The following is a 12,605-nucleotide window of genomic DNA, read 5'->3' as shown; positions in this document are numbered from 1 at the left end:
CCCACATTTGCTGTCAGCAACACGCAGTAGCATAGGAGCTTTCATACCTCACCTCACTGCTGATCACTGGCACTGCTGGTGTGCTTCCTCCACTTCTTAGCCTAGGGAGTGGCAAGGACAGCCATTGTGTCCTGCAGTTTGATTGATGCCCCTCCTCACTTCTGCAACATCGGTGAATTCAGCTGCAGACAAATTATCTACTGTATATTTTATTATAACATCAAAGTGAATGCATTGTAGGACACTGGCATTTAAAAAGAAAATCTTGAAATGGTTTAATACAAATAAAAGTGTATTTATACATTGTCTTGTTGACAAAAACATGTAAGTTAGTTTAGCTCAGAACTTTAAAACTCAATGGTTTCTCAAAGGTAAAAAAAAACTCAGAAAACTAAAAGTTACAACAGTTTTTTCATATAATTTTTATTCATTTTGCACATTACCTCACCTTCTCAATAAACACTTTTTCTTCTTTTGAGAAGACCTTTGGTTTGCATTTCACTCAGAAAAGTTAAAAACACAGAATAGGCATTGAGTTTAACCTACAGTATTATAAAGTACCATTACAAACTAATTTTCATTGTTCCCCCCCCAACCTCAGTAAATCTGCTTTATTTGAGTCTTTCAGGAGCTGCAGTTCTTCCCACAAGCTGGTGACTCCTGTCATTCACAATTGCTAATGAGTATGCTCAGTCCTTGACTTTGTTTCTTTAAAGGGGCACTGTACGAAATGGTATTTGTATTAGAAGATCAGGAAGGTCAGAAAGGAAAAAACCCTAATTTCACAATATTTTAACATACAGTGCCTGTGGATGTTCTGAAAACCTGTCAGAACTTCAGCATGTGTGCATGTACAAAAGAGCTTGGAAGTGAACAATTTACTGCTTTTTGATTATTGAGAAAAGTATTACTTTTTCAATAACAATGAGGCCCTTGAATGCTCCTTAAAGCAGTACCAAGTATATGCATACACACTTCTCATTAGTAAATCCTGCATATATTTTCCTGACGGTATCCAAGGAAAGTCTAAATGAGAATGTTAAATCATATTCCCATAAGTCTCTTCCAAATTCAAAATTGCACATCTGCACAGCAAATCTACATTAACAATATTTTTCAGTGTAATGCAGTACAAAATTGATATATATATGTAAATTATTTCACTTGCAGAATTACAATTACATACTTTGTGTTCTTTCTGTACAAGAAACATCCACAAGTCACTCATTAACAGTGGTGAGGCCACTTAGGTCAATGATATACAGGCAACTTGAAAGAAGCTGGCATTTTAAGTGGCATGTTTAGAGTTTGTCTATGGTTATATTCCCCCTGTATTTCTTAATAATTAGCTGCAGGAAGGTATGATACATTTTACATTTGTATTTTACCTTTCATGTGAAAAAAACAGTGCACTGCAGCCAGGAGTAGCTGTGCCACCTCATACACAGTTTGACCTTGTCTATGCTGCCCTTGATCTTTGTGCAGGGTTTCTTTAGTTTGTGAATACACAAGGCAAAAGTGGACTTCAGTGAGGTTAAGACTGAAAAGCCCTTACTGATCTCTTCAAGATTTGGTGTCCTCCCTTTGTGATCACATTGGCAATCACTTGAAGAACTACTTGATTCTCCTCTTGAGCTTTTGTGACTTCTAAAAGTGTAAAACAGAAAAACACATCATAGAATCTTGGGAAAACATGAAATGCATAAATACATAAATACTGGCATTTAATAGTGAAATTCTAAACAGAAGATCACTTTATGAAACCTTTCTTTCCAAAAAGCTTGCTTTAGTCATGTTTTCAGTACCCCAAGTCTAGAGTTTAGAGTTGGTTTTCTTTTTTTTTCCTTTTTTTTTTTTTTTTTTTTTTTTTTTTGTACAGTTTTCATTTGGGGAAAGATGTTTTGTAAAGCTAATGTTGCTGTCACATATCCTGTACAGTGCAGTACATCGCCTTTCATTTCAGTGATCTCATATGACCTTTTACTTGTTGAGGAAGATGTATACTGACTGGTATCGCTTTTTTTGCAAGATATTAGTAAAGATGTTTTCATTTATTAAATTCAAATTTTATTTGGCTTTTGGTGATTCTTTGGTTCCAGCAGAGTATCATAACTACTTGATTCTAAGGTAAAAGTCAACATTATTAGATCCCTCAGGCTTGCAAATTAACATTTAACAATTACCAGACTTTTAAAACTTCCATTCATATATAGAGTTTTATATTCATTTCACATAAGTGAGATTAAAGCTATTTTTGAAGAAAGTCACAAAAGGACTGCTGGATAGTACATTAACTGTCCACTCCTTTCCCATGTATTTATAAAACATTCTGTGATCCCTGACAGCTGGGGGTGCTGAGCTGGACTTTATCTCTTGAGTGAGAGTAGTGGGGAACACCAGCAGATCCGCTCATCACTTTCCAGCAGGCTGTTCTCAGGATACAGATCTGCACCACATCAGAGCTGGGAGAGCCAGGAGGGCTGCTCTGGCATGGAGCTGCTGTGCAGAATATCCACTGGTGAATTACGCAGTGCATGTTTGAGAGTGATCTTGTTTGGCTTGTAGAAGCGCTGTCCTACTGCAAATGCTAAATAGTGATGATTTCCAGATGCATCAGTGAGTTTTCACATGTTATCTGTCTTACGTGAACAGGGTACTTTTTGTGCCATAATGCAGTAGTCAGTATCCTGGAAATGACTGAGCCTGGCTTTCTCCACCGCTACAAAGATGGCTCTGGTTGGGTCAGTTCTTTGTGTAGACCTGGAAAGCTCCATCTGGCCTTGGAGAAGTTCTGCTGACAGCTCACTGCTGGGACTGAACTCGGATTAGGCTGCTTGTTACTTGAAATTCACATGAACAGCTGTTGAAATAGTCATTATGCAGTATTATATACCAGAATGTATTTGTCCTTTATATGAAAATTCTAAATTATTCAGTAAGTCTATTTCTTTTTTATAAACTGTGATTTTCATGTTGAGCATAATAGCAAATACTATTATTGTTTACTCTGAAGTGTCAAATTATATGTAAATAAATATATAAACTCGATATTCACATAATGAATTGTCATATTGATGGTCTATTGCAATAAAGAATATTCTTTTACAGATTTTGAACTCTCTGGGGTATTTCAGATGGCATATGGTTTCCATATCAAGCTTAAAAGGGTGACACCCTTTATATATGTCCCTAAGAAACTTACTTGAGGTAGAATGCAATCACTTTACTTTTCCTTTCATGTTTATATCAAAAGTTTGGATAGGTATGTTTCCAAATTCAGTATCAGCATATCTCCACAAATTTGTTGCATACAGAAATATTTAGGCTTTTAAAATGGCTTGAGATGCTCAAGGGCTTGCTTGGGGGCAAGGGGGGAAAGTGATTTTATTATATTATTTCAACCTGTTGTCTCTTTAAAATTGTTAATGGCTAGGTTTTAACTTCTTAGGAGGATGACAGAAGACTGGATTTTCCTTTTACCTGTACACGAACTTGAACAATGGTCATTGAAGTATTGGGAAAGAAAACCACAAAAGCCCTTTCTTCTTTCCAGTTGTGGTGGAAATAACAATTTTATCCTCAAATGCATACACCCCTCCTTATCTCACAGGCATTTTGTGAGGTAGCCCTGTTACTTTGTTCTTTGCCAGCCATTTTCATGGTATGCAACTCAAAAGTTATTTCTTTTTCTGGTTGCTACATTTCATTAACATAGTTCACATTCATATGTACAAATGCAGAGTTTCTGCACTGTCAGGCATACTTGCATTTACAAGATTAATATTACCTTCTTTATACTGTTTTTATTGCATGAGTATGGAAGATAAAGGAAAACCAATCAAATCTGTGTGTTAATGCACATTCATTCCACCATTAAATAGCATGTTCATAATGCTGTAGAAACATAAAATTTATCAACAGTGCTGAGACAAATTAAATGTTTCAGCCTGATGATAGATTCTCTGTTAACTGTTGTATGCTGAGTAGAAAATGGTGTTCCAGTGACTGATTTTCAGTGTAACAAACCACACACCTAACAAGGCTTGACAAAAGCTATTATAATTGTTATCTTTCTCATCACTTGAACACCTGTATGTCATCTATTTTTCTTTATAGGGTAATAGAGTGTTCGTGTTTTTATAGGAGAGAATGGTCTTGAAACATCTTCCATTTTATAAACAAAAAATCATAAGATTTTTTTAACATAGCTGTGGACAGGAAGTAAAATTTACACATGCACATTTTAAAACATATTAAAGCATGGTGGTTGTTCATTAGTACCAGACTTCATCTGTTTTGCTACTAAAGAAAATAATTTTCACCACATTTTAAAAAAGCACACACAATTTCCTTGTTTAAAGACTTCTAAGAGTGTAAAGTTTCACTGTGTTTTATGAACACTATGATTTCCCTGAAACAGCATGTATGTTTGTGATGTACAGTTTAATCTGCCCAAGAGCGATATTGCTTTCTCGTGACTCTTCTTCCACCACACATTGTACACTCCACCTCAATGGACTGATTTTATTTACTGCTGAGTCAATATTTACCACTTTGCTGCTGCCTGCCTATTTTAATCCCTGTCTGAGCAAATGAATGGTACCAGGAGCTTTTTAAAGCTTTAGGCCTTAATCCTGTCACATTCATCGAGTTTCTAGTGGAAGTTAAGGATGCTCAACACCCCAGAGTACTAGAATGCCATGGTTATTATTGTTTATTACTTGTATTGCAATAGCCAAGGAGGACTTGATTAAGCAATGGGGAAATACTGTGAGGGAGGACATATATAAAGCCTAGAAGGTGTGTTTCTTTTTTTTTTTTCCACAGTGTTCTTCTAACCTCGTGGAACAAGTAGTAGAATTTTATTTCCCTGCATGTGTGAACAGAAGAGATCCAGTTGTACCAAAAGCATACACTTGAGAAGGAATCAAACATAAGAGGAAATATGATGGAAATGCCATAGCAGCCATCAAGAAACTGCTGTCCTCTGCTTTAATTCACTAATTCATTTCATAAATAGAGACTCCAGACAGGACTGTTTCAGTCTTTCTGCTAGAACTTGGTATATGGCTTTGTAAGCAGTTTATTCTGACAAGTTTTCAGCAGTGATTTAAAACCACAAAATCTGCTTGAACCATACAGGTATTAAAATGTCAATAGGGGAAATTAAACACAGCTGTGTAAAGCTTTCTTCTGCAAATACAGGTAGCTTACATGTAAAAAATTGTATCACCTTGAGTAGACTCTCAACTGTTGTAAAGACACTGTCCTTAAACACATTTTAGAAGAAAATACATTTATCTTCTGCAATTCCAGTGTCTTCTTCTGTATGTAAAGACACTGTCCTTAAACACATTTTAGAAGAAAATACATTTATCTTCTGCAATTCCAGTGTCTTCTTCTGTATGTTAACTGCAAAATTTCCATTGCGAAGACCACTGTGACTCAGTAGTGTTGCTAAATAAACAGTAGTGCTCTAATTAATCTAAAGTCTACTAGGAATTGTTGCTTGTACTTAGTATCAAGTATTTTATCTCTGTTTTTTCTGGGGGTCTTCACAAAGAAAAGAAGTAGCAAATATAGTCACATGGTAAATAGAAGCATGGTATGTTTTCTGGTTTGCATTTGCAGCTTACTCTATCTTCTTTCTAATAAAAATAGAAAGCTCCAGTCTTGCTCCAGGAAGAGAGAGAAATAAAATTGATAGCAATCCTGTATAATCTGTAATTAGAGCCTGTGTTTAAATATACTAGTCCAGAGAAAAAAAAAATTAAACAGGCAACTAAACAAATAACCAGCACTAGAAAGCGTAAAACTGGCAGTCAAATCTAGGAAATTGTTTCTTCTCTTGAGGTCCATATAAACATTTACTAGTCCTGTTTACCTCATTGCAAGTCTGTGTGTGCAAATGTGTACATCCATCTGTGTGTTTTTATGTGTAAGAGGAAGAGACCGTGAATCACCACCAATATTTGGCATATTTTCAGCATGCATAGCAATCAGCAATGATTACGTGAAATATGAAGAGATATGAATGTTTAGTTATGTCTTAGCTTGATGATTCAAGCAACAGCATATGAACCTTTGGGTTACAAGATTTTCATCATTCTAAGAATTCACAGTGCTTTCATATTACATAAGAAGCACTGTCTAACATAAAATTGATTTCTTTCCCAAGATGCAGCATTACAGTTTTTGCATTAACACAAAGTGACTACTTGACAAATCAATATTTAATTATTTTAATGTGCTATATAATAAGCAACAGAAAATACAAAATAAAATATGGGAACTGTTAAAATCAACAATTTGGATTTGACCATAGATAAAATTTATTGTGACAAAGGTAATTTTCCATTGAATGATTGGTGTACATGTAAATAAAAATAACTGGTTTCAGGAAAGTTCCAGTGAGTATCATGTCTTGGTTTCTGTACTGCTTGTTCAGTTTTAAAACTGTCATCTTCAATAACTTACAAAGCTGTAAGGAAAAGCAGGGCTCAAACCAAAAGCATTACAACCCCCAATAACTCTTTAACAAAGGATATAAATATTTATTGGGGGGGAAAAAACCCAGAAAATCAATTGTTCATGTTTCATGAACAATTAATTCTAAACTTGTTTTAGTTCTGACTTTTAACTTATGAGCCTCCAACTTCAATGCTATCACAGCATTCTTTTTTATGAAGTTATATTTCACGAGGACCATAAAAGCATTTTTAATTTGGGAAATTGTAATTGTTAAAAGGCCACGTTGCATAATATTATATTAAGTAAAATGTTTGAATTTAAAGAAATTTAAAGTTTCATAAAAGAAGGAAAAAATAGATTTGCTGCACAATTTTATATATTGGTCCAACAGGAATGAGAATGAAAAGTAAAGTCCAATGCAAATCATTAACTAAACGTATCAGCTGTCTGTTTTATCACATTTGGAGAAATCTAATAGGAAAAATATCTACAAATATCTTCATTCTTCCTAAGACAAGTAATCTAATTTTGGAAAAGTGTGCATTTTATTCACTGATGACAAGAATTGGGACATGGATCTGCAATTCTTCCAAACCCTTTTATAAAAGTAAAAAACATAATCATCTTTTAGGTAAATGGGAGAAGTGATGTTTGATTTGGTGTGAGAAAATTATGGATTCAGAAGTACATAAATATTAGTGGAACACTTCACCCCTCAATATATCTGGGCGCTTGCCAATGGAGTGTTTTGAGAAGCTCACTAGTGCCCTCTGAAGGTATTATTTGGTTGCCTGTTTATTGCAAATATTTGACCAAAGCCCCCATAAGAGCCTCTCCCAAAAGAGAGCAAACAGGACTAAATTAACTGAGCAGAGACAGAAAGGTGTCCCTTCTCATTCGGACACTAAATTTATAAACAGATGCTCTTATTAGGATCTAAGTTTTCACAAACCGACCTTCTAGTGCTTTTTTGATAGGTGCCACTGCAGCAGCAGGCAGCTGCATAACCTGCCTGTCAGGTCTATTCAGGCTCACATGCATCTCCCATTGTTGCTTTTTCCAATCTCTTTACAATTGTGCTATGGGCACACGGCAAATCTGGTGGTCTGTAGACTGATATAAAGCAGATTATTTTACAGTTAGCTGTTCTCCATTAAAAGATGCCTTTTAACACTTCCCTACCTCTACATAAAGGAGTACAATGCACATGCTGAGCATGTGCACAAAAGTTGTGTAAATACATTTCCCCAGTAATGTCACTGCTCATTCATACGTCTTCTGACTTTGCAGTGCATGCATCACACAACAAAATTTCTATTGCACCATAGTAAACAAGCTGTGTGCAAATCAAGGTAATCTGAGGACAAACCTTTACAAGCTACCTATGAATTCATCACCTTTGTTCATCAGCACACGTTTTTTCACATAGAGGTAATTTTCATAGTTTTACAACTAAGAAGGACACACAAAATTGACCCACACTGCTATTTTTTCTCTGCTTCAAAGATTAGGGAGGCAGCACCATAATAAAGACCTCTGCTGCACATGATCATGCAGATACACAATAGAAAAATCAGTATCATATGCAGCTCAAGCTACAGAAAATTCTGAAATGCACACCTTGTGTAATATGATGCAGCAAAATTAATTGCAGTAATTTGTGTTATTTGGCTGTTAAGTGGCTTTTCTTTCAGCATTGAATAGACACAGTGCTGCTGTTTTTGTAATTTTGTTTTTTCTTTTCATGAGGATGTCGCCTTAGATGGCCTGAACCTGCATGAGATAAATTCCTTCCAGCCTATTTCCCACCCTTCCCTGAAGTGAATGCTGATTTTTTTTACCATTCTCAGTAGGAAGTCCATTGAGACATTTTTTCATACTATCTCACAGAAATTCTTATATAGTCTGTGGACTGTATTGTTGCAACATGGAACTTTAAATTCCTCTGCGCTTTAGAGCTTACATCAATATTGCCTTCTCATCCTGGTTTGTTAAATACTTTAGCAATATTCAAGAAAATTGATAGCTTCTATGAATCTCCTTTCTCCTTGGATCCTGCTTGTTAAAAGCTTTGTGGCCTTTTCCCCACAATTTTGCAGCATTTTAAGTTTCTAGCATTTTAATTCACAGAATCACAGAATAGTTAGGGTTGTAATGGACCTTCAGAGATCATCTAGTCCAACCCCCACAAATTCCATTACTTTTCATCCCAAAAGTCAAAAAAATAATCAGGTTGGAGAAGAACTTTGAGATCAAGTCCAATCCCTGACCTAACTATCAGGTCTTGGTCTTGGAAAGAAAATAATGCTAGAAGTTTCTTTGGGATTCATAGCTGCTATTAATATCAAAGCTGGGTCTGATTCTCCAGAGAACAGGCTCATTTCTGAAGTGTGTGTCCAACACCATGACTTACCATGCTGTCTTACCAGACAATGATATAAAATTCAAACACATGTAGAGGGTGCTCCTTAAGTAGTGAGCTACCTTATAATAGTGCCGTATTCCCTGCCTCCTTTGTCTTTATGATATTTTTAATGATTTTGGGCTAGCATCTACAGCATTGTATAATATGTGTTCCTTTTCTTTTCCCCATCCCTCCAATGAAACCTCATGACTAAAATCATCTACACTGAAATCACTACTACATTTGGTGTCCAGAAAGGGACAGCTCTATTTAGATGCCTAAGCACAACCCATCACACTATTTAGCTCCTGCACAGCACACTGTCCTTAGCAGGATAGTGTCAGGGAGAAATCAATCCATCATTCTTATAGGAAACTCCCTGTTGTGACTTGTTGCAAAGTGAGAGGGGTTTTGTAGACTGGGTGAAGTTATGTTATAGTTGCAGGTGAAAGATAATAGATGTCACATCCTTGCCCTAGGAAGTACATTGCAGGGCCATTATATCAACATTACGTCAACATAATTATGTTAGGCATTGATCTTGCCTGCTACATTATCTATCAAGCAGATGGTGAAGTAACATAAATATATCGACATTACCACAACAATTAATTGTGCAAGGCTACTCATGGAACTACATATTCAGGTTATTTAGCACTGTTCAAAACTTTTGCTAGAATGTAAAATTTCTTGGGGGAAAAAAATCAGTCTAATCTAAGGAAAATAATTTGATCAGGGTCTGGCAAGCATAAAAATCAGGGTATTAAGACGGAAAGAGTCTGCTCAGCAAAATAATAAGATTCCTAAAATTAATAAGGCAGTTTATTTTTATTTCCTCTGATTTGCTAGCTACTGGAAGAAAGAGGATTGACAGTATTTTCTATTATGTAAAACATTTCTTTGTTGGGGATACAAATCCATGAACTTCAATTTTAACTTCTTTAAATGTCTGATACCATTAAGGATATTACTGGCATTATGAAGGATTAGCAAATATCTGCCAGAGTAAGCACAATGATCAGAACCAAAGCAAAAACAGAGTCCCAGAACCCAAGATGCAGAAGTAACTAAGGGGGATATTAGTACATTATGCACCACTGTTAACATTTTGTGTAAAAATTATCCTAGATGTTTATGTGCATTGATTTAACAATTCAAGCTTAACCATTAGAATAAATATAAACTATCAGTATGGCTGAGATAGATGCAGTATGTCATGGATTGTAAGACAGGGACAAGAGACAATACCTAATAGCACCAGTTTTGGGACATTTACATTGTTAGACGCAAAGCAAGAGAACTGATCTGCCCTGTGAGTTGGAAGCATCCAAGAAAGGTCCTGTTGAGGACCAGGAAGCACCCTGAATCAGTCCACTTACTGCACCCTTGCTAGCACAGAGGCAAAAATTATCTCCTGTGCTGTACACTTTGCTGTTGAAGGCACAGTTTTGTTCAAAGTTCTTTCTGTTGGAAGCATGTGTCTCATTAATGCAGCTTTCTGTCCATGTTATATACTATTGCCTTCTCTCTTACTACACAGGATGAACTTTTGTTTCCATAATTGCCCCTCTCACATTTTACTGTGATATGTACCTAACTACAACCTAGTCCTAGAGTAGCATGGCAGATATTCAGGTACACTATTTAATACTAGTTTAGTGTTTGATCTATAAATCCAGGACAATAGTGCTGCATGAATGCTGCTTTGGAAGAAGAGAGCTTTTCTGACTTACTGTATGCTTTCACATCTTTCAATAATTTTCTTACACAGCCTAGAGAGGCAACTTCTCTAGAAAATTTAATTGGAATAATTTTGTTACTTTTTTGTTATTTACAAGAAGACTCAGCTGACTCTTCTGTGCCATTGCTGTCACCTGAGGCTTTTACTGTATTTGCTGTAATCTTGTCTGGAAGAATGTATTTGCAGAACCAGAAAAAACAAATCCTATAGAATATGAATGCTATGAATCCAGTCTTTGAAACTGCCCAACCTAAGAAATGGCAAGATATTTCTAAACTAATGGACATGAGTAAAGTTGCCTCGACATCTCCCCTTTGCGTTGTCATATTTTCCAAAAGACCAAAACATCTTGGATTTAAAAAGAGAGGCACTTCTGCTTTTCAGAGGTGAATTCTTTATGCCGATAAATCATCTCTGTTAGTTGCATACGCCCTTCTGATAGAAGAAAAAGAACACAAACTGAATGTAACATGCAAGATAGGCACAGCTTAGACTTCTTTCATACACCTTTAAAGCTGTTTACTTCACTAAGTAAGTGCAGAAGTAATTCTACATTCACTGTGGGAGTTAAACAGGCAACATTTTCTAGACAAGTGGAACTTGTCTCCTTTGACCACCTAGGACCACCTAAGCCATGCCATTACTGACAATTGAGCAGCAAACACTAAAAATTACTGTAATTATGGCGTTTGACCAGCTTTCCAACCAGAAATCTAAGAAACTCCACATTCAGGTCATAATTTTCTTATGGCTTCAAAATGACTTGCTGAATGCAAAGCTTTTAAATCGAGTGGAAAAAAGGGGTTGGCTCCGACATCTGAAAATGCCCTGTAAAGATAAAGCTGATTGGAATATTGACTTTTAGAGGACTTCAATAAAACTCAAAGATTTCTGTCAATATTCTGAAAAGTGCACCCTTTTCTCTTACTGTAACAAGCCACATCTACATCAGCAGTACAAACTGATAAAAGTGAATTCTCTGTTGACATGTTTGTCAGCTTCCAAGAGGCATGTAACGTACAGGAGTGTCCACTGGGTAGTCCTGGAAACAGAAGTTTTATGGTTTAGCTATAAAGCCATAAAGCTCTGGAGGACATACTGACCCTTGCCTATAGTATTTTACTAGTTCAAAGGCTATTTCTCATTTACCTATTTTAATCTCCATCACTGAAATTTGCCTGTTTTGCTTTACACTTACTCTTTGTATTTTCAACTGCATTTTACAGTTACAAAATGGCATACACAAGATTATACAACCAACTACACTTGTCTCTATACAATGCATAGGTTTTGATTTTTGAATCTAACTTTAGTTGAGAATTTAGAAATTAGCATGAAGGTCTCAGTAACCTTTTACTGTAACGTGCTCCAAGTCATCAGAGTTGCAATCACAGGCTGCAGCTACAGGCTTAGTGATTTGAATTACCTATTATTAGCCCTGTGTCAGGAGTGAAGCCATTAGAAGTGACAAAACTTTCAAATCAGTGATGAAATAACTGTGTCTGATGCGGGGTTTGTAATTTTCTCTTCTTCCCCCCCCGCATTCCCCCTCCCCCCTTCCCGCGCGTTCCCCATTCCCTTATCACTCCCCCTCACCATGCGGTCTGTCCCTGTCCCCCCGCCTTTCTCATCACTGTCCCCGGGGTTTTCCTGCCCCTGTCCCCTGCCCCTGTCTGCATTGGCCGCAGCTCAGGCTCCCCCCGCCCCGGCACGGGGTATAACCAACCCTCGGCCGGTGTCCCGGGGTCTTGGGAACACGCTCCCACAATAAACACGTGTTTGCACCCGAGCCCCGTGTCACAATTTCATCTGTTCCCGTGCTAGAACTGAGCCTCACAGAGCCAAAGGGGAAAGCGGCCACCGTCTCTCCCACTCCCGCCGTGTCCCACCGGCGCTCACCCGGAGCTGGTCTCGCACGGCAACAGTTTGAAAATGTGTTTATGTCGTCGCAGGCCCCCAGCCAGGTAATAATTAGCATTTACTCCATAT

The sequence above is a fragment of the Lonchura striata genome, chromosome Z (genome assembly GCF_050655825.1).
Source record: "Lonchura striata isolate lonStrDom1 chromosome Z, ASM5065582v1, whole genome shotgun sequence".
NCBI classification, from domain to species: Eukaryota; Metazoa; Chordata; class Aves; order Passeriformes; family Estrildidae; genus Lonchura; species Lonchura striata.
Note: the sequence above shows the minus strand (reverse complement) of the source record.